The following is a 5465-nucleotide window of genomic DNA, read 5'->3' as shown; positions in this document are numbered from 1 at the left end:
TAATTGAAACATTTAAAAAAGATATGTAATACCCTTAAATTAGTTGGATATCAAAAAAATCACCTTTTTAATTTTAGATGCGTGTATTTTATGTACATTTTTTTATTATTGGCTAATTAGTTGACTGAATTACTATTAATTTTCTTTCAAAAAGTGCAGTTGACTAAATTCTTCTTCATTAAATTGTTAAAAATATCATTAATATATATTGTCTCATTGGTTAAAACAAAAGCTGATAAATAAAGTTACAAAACAAATATATTATAAAGCAACCAAGTAATTTTACAAATTCAAATTAAATATTTTGAAAAGAAGTTATAACTCTATTATTGTTATTATTATTATTAAAAAAAAAATTACTCTCTTCTTCTAAAAAAATACTAAAATGGTACTCTTTTTTCTTCTATTTATAAAATGTATATTCTTTTTCTTTATAATTTTTATTCGTTTAAAAAATCTCATCTTTAATCAATTTTAAATTTTTTGTATTAACTTTATCTATTTTTCAAGAAAAATAAATTATTTTTTACAAAAATACTTTTTAGAAAAATTTTATTTTTTTGTCATTAAATTTTTTTTATCAAAATATACTCTTTAATAAATTTTTTTGACTAAATTATATTTTTATCAAAATATTTTTAAAAAAATTTAATAACTAAATTAATTTTTTTCTAAGATACCTTTCAATAATTTTTTAATTATTAAATTATGATTTTACTAAAATTTTTGTTAACAATTATTTTTATATTTTATTATTAATTTTTTATCAATATATATTATTTTAACATTAAATAAAAAAATCTTACCACTGTTAATATATAAAACAATTAATATATATTGATATTGAAAAATAATCTTACTAAAATTTTTTATTTAATGTTAAAATAATATATATAGATATCAAAAAATTAATAGTAAAATATAAAAAAAATGTTAACGAAAATTTTGGTAAAATTATAATTTAACAATAAAAAAATTATTGAAGGGTATTTTAGAAAAAAATAATATAATTGTTACGTTGGGTAACCAGAGGTTAATGGGCTGGACTCGTAAGGTTGGCGTATGAGGGGGAAAGCCTTTGAGCGGGTTTGCGCCTTTTGAGACTAAAAAAAATTTTTAAATATTATAAAAGAAAAAATTGTATATTTTACAAATAAAAAAGAGGAAAGTATTATTTTAAAAGAAGAGAACGAATTTTTTATCACAACAACTCAAGCTATAGTTAAAATCTAGGGGAGCCAATTAATAAAAAATATGGGGTCCTTCGTTTCATTATTTATGTGATAAAATATACCAATATAGTAAATAGCTATGGAAAAACTAATCATGCAAGATAGACTCAATATAAATGCATATAATAATAAAAGACAATATTCATACGATGACATTTTTATATGCAAATAGTATTGTGAATTTTTAGAAGGTTTGTTAAATATATTTAATTAAAATTAAATTATCTAATAATCTATAATATTATTTGTATGTAAAGATGTTATCATACAAGTATTCACCGATAATAAAGCCTATTATTTCTTCTAAAAATCCATTAAATGAAACTTCATGAACCCATTGAGTGAAATTTCATCTGCCGGCCCATTTGCCAAAAATACGGGGTCATTTTTAGAATTTTCAGTTTTTAACATGCTTATGCAACATATAACACTTTCTGGGTGATCAAAATCGAATTAAACAAAACACCTACCACACATTAACTTGTGTCAGAAAGTACAGGCTAATTGTGAGCCTGGTTCAGTGCGGCTTAGGCTAAAATTCACCGTTTCTAAAAAGTAATAATACAGAAACAATCTTTTTTGGTGTACCAATGGTTAGAATGATTGCATTGATGATCACGATTCGGTTTCTGATTCGAGGAACATGCAATTTCTAAGAATCCTTATTGCGTAGTTAGGCTGGGCCATGTCCATGCAATTAGCTAGGAATCGGACCACTTTGGCTACCTGTAAGTTTTTTGGCTGGAACTGGAAACTTTTATAGCCATCATCGATGCAGCATGAATTAGCACAGCTAGGACACTTGCCTCAATTAGCTTCTATGATATTTAATTATGTAATCTTATCCACCTATTCTATATCTATTAAATAGCAATTAAAAAGAAGAAAAGGGATTATATTACAATTCTCACATTTGTTAGATTGCCTTCGTTTTGAAGTATTGAAACGAAAATAAAAGAAGGGATTATATTACAATTCTCACATTTGTTAGATTGCCTTCGTTTTGAAGTATTGAAACGAAAATAAAAAGATTCAAATTCACTATTATGTTTATTGAATTAGAGATTAGTATTAAAATTTTAGTCTCTGTTTTTAAAATTTTAATATTTCAGTATCTCTAAAGGTTAGGGACATAGAAGATTAAAATTTTTGAAAATAGAGACTGAAATTTTAATAATATTTTATACTTAAAATATTTTTATTTTAATTAATTAATTCTAACTTTATTTTTTGTACAAATCAAATTAGAGTTTCATTCTTAGCAGTCCCTCACTTCTTTTTCTCATTCCGTTTTTGAAGACATCCAGTTGCAGTCTCTGCATCACCAGTGCCAGGACGGCCATTTCGTTGCTACCATCGTAGCCACCGCTAGGTAGGTGAGTTGTCTTCGAAGTTCATCTTCCTAATCCTTCTGTTTCATCTCCTCATCTTCTCCTACATAGGATAATTATAATACCCTTACTATCAGAATGCCACGCTTCCAACTGTGCTATTCTAATAGTGAGGAGTATTATAACGATTTTAAATATATTTATTAATAAAATAGGAACCTTTAACTCTCAAAATTGTATCGCTATTTTTTTTTTTGAAAAATCGAAAATTCTTTTTAACTTTTTACAAATATGCATATATAAACAAATTCAACCACAATCTTCATATATATAAATAAAAGTAAAAAAAAAACAACGGAAAAACTATAACTAATATATGCAAACAAAAATAGCACAGCTAAGAACTTAATAAAAACTTCATAAACTTTATCGTTCGTCCTAAAAAGAGAAGTCTGTAAGGGGTGAGAACATCGTCCTCGCAGATTCTCAGTAGAGAGTTTAAAAATTGTCATGAAAGAAAACTGTTTTCAACCGCAGTGATTATTGATCGCCTTATGAATCTTTTTAAAAATTAACAGTTAATTATCCGAAAATCCAAATTCGTAGTTTATTTGTAAAAACTCCAAACCAAATATAATATACCATAACATTCCACTACTTACGAGAGAACCATTCCAATCAAACTTACCAAGACCTATAACGTATTCAAATTAGGGCCTCCGATCCAAACATTATCAAACACAACTTTCGGCCCAAAATATAATCAATCAACACCCAACCACCATAATATGAACCAACCGTTCACAAATAAAAGTAATAAAATTCAAATACAATCAAGAACAATTACAGCAAGTATGGCAATCAGCAGTTAAATATAAATATTCACATAAGCAAACCAAAAATAATATGCACACCCAAATAATGTCACATAGATGTAAATGATGCATGACTGCCTTATGGCTAATGAGTTCATCACCCGACATGTCCGGTAGTGAACCTTGTACAGTCCATTGGTGCGTGCATCCCCAAGAGGAATTCACTTTTCTTGGAGAAATTATCCAGAAAGGTCTAAGTGTCTGGCCACATCTTGCGATGGAGGGTCAACAAAGTCTCAAATCTCAACTTGGAGCAAGTGGGGTGAACCACTGCATCTATCAAGGGAGCCTCAATCTTAACCCGAAGTAAGTGGGGCGAACCACACTCTTGCATCTACTCTGGGAGGTATCATTCTCATTCCGGAACAAGTGGGGTGAACCATTGCATCTACCCATGGAGGTATCATTCTCAACCCGGAGTAAGTGGGGGTGAACCACACCCTTGCATCTACCTAGAGCCTAAAAAAAATCAAATCTCTCTCATAAAACTTATTTTCATCAAAACAAAAGTCTCAAATTAACTTCAAAATCATTTCTCTTCTAAAAACTCATTTTCAAGTAACCAAAAATCACTTTTTACTCATCTTTACTCAACCAAAACTCCCAAACTGACTTCAAAATCTTTTTAAGTTTAAACTTCCTTTAAAAGACTCAAAAACATCAAAACTATCCTGTTTGTAAATCAAAATCTTAATTGAAACAACATAACTATTTATTCTTTAATGATCACTTTAGAATTTGCTAAAACACCCCAAATCATACTCTTTTCTTTAGTTAAATAAAAAATGAAATAAAATGATTTGTCAATCAAATTAACCAAAATAAAACTTCTAAATTCTCATAAAATTTTGATAGCATCTCTTCTAAAACTCGAACTTTTCCATCCTTTCCGCATCCCAACTAAACAATTTCTCAAACTCTTCTCAAATTATTTCCAATAAATCAAACCAATTCCAATATCAAATTATTTCCAAAACTCAAATCATTTCCAATAAATCAAACCAATTCTAATATCAAAATCATTTCCAAATCTCAAATCATTTTCAATATCAAATTATTTTCAATATCCAATCATTTGCAACAATAAATTATTTTCAATGTTAACTCAGTTTCAATATCAAATCATTTTCAATATTAAACTATTTTCGAATATCAATTCACTTCCAATATCAAATCAACTTAAAAAAATATATCAACAAAGTCAACCAACAAACCAGAATACCCAACCTTCTCAAATAGTCAATAAATCAACTAGGCAAATAATTACATTTATCGAGAGAAACTCATTTCAATCCAGAAGACTTGGAATAAAATCACAAAACATATTTTTTGTATCGATATCCAATTACAACAATTCTCGTAAATAAACTAAGTTTATGAAAAGCCCCTATCTCGAATAGTCGAAACCCGAAAGCTATAAAACGTGTCAAAATCCCTTTCTATCGGCCCATAGTAGCGGCAGCAACCACAACTCTATACCACTTTCGCAGTAACAACGATAGTTTCAATCCCTACATGTAATAATCCTTAATCCTATGCTATTAAAACCTCATAATCTCTAACCAAACATGACAGAATACTGATTTTCAAGGGGTCTGGAATGAAAAACACTTACTAAGAAGACATAGGCTCCAGCGGCGGTTTTGATGACAACAACGCCACAACGATGACCAAAACGGTGGCGGTGCACCTCAACGGCGACGGCAGCCAGGCTTCGATGGACAATAGATCGGCGACGGTAGCATGGTGGTGGCCATAGCGCCAGCAGTGGAGACGGATCTGATGGTGATGGAGCTCCACGGCGGCGCAGAAAATGATGAATGGAAGGTAGAACGCGATGCCTCTCCCTCCATCTCGTTTGGTTCTTCTCGTGGTAGCTCAACGATGATGGACATTCGGCGGTGGCGGCGAGGAGCATGACAGTAACGGGGTTGACCTTCGCAACACGGTTCTCTCTCTCTCTCAGCGCCTCCTCCCATCGATCTCTCTCCTCGTGCATCTCCCTCTCTACAACAGCGATTGTGGAA

This window comes from Arachis duranensis, chromosome 4 (assembly GCF_000817695.3).
Source record: "Arachis duranensis cultivar V14167 chromosome 4, aradu.V14167.gnm2.J7QH, whole genome shotgun sequence".
NCBI lineage: Eukaryota > Viridiplantae > Streptophyta > Magnoliopsida > Fabales > Fabaceae > Arachis > Arachis duranensis.
This window is presented reverse-complemented; position numbering follows the sequence as displayed.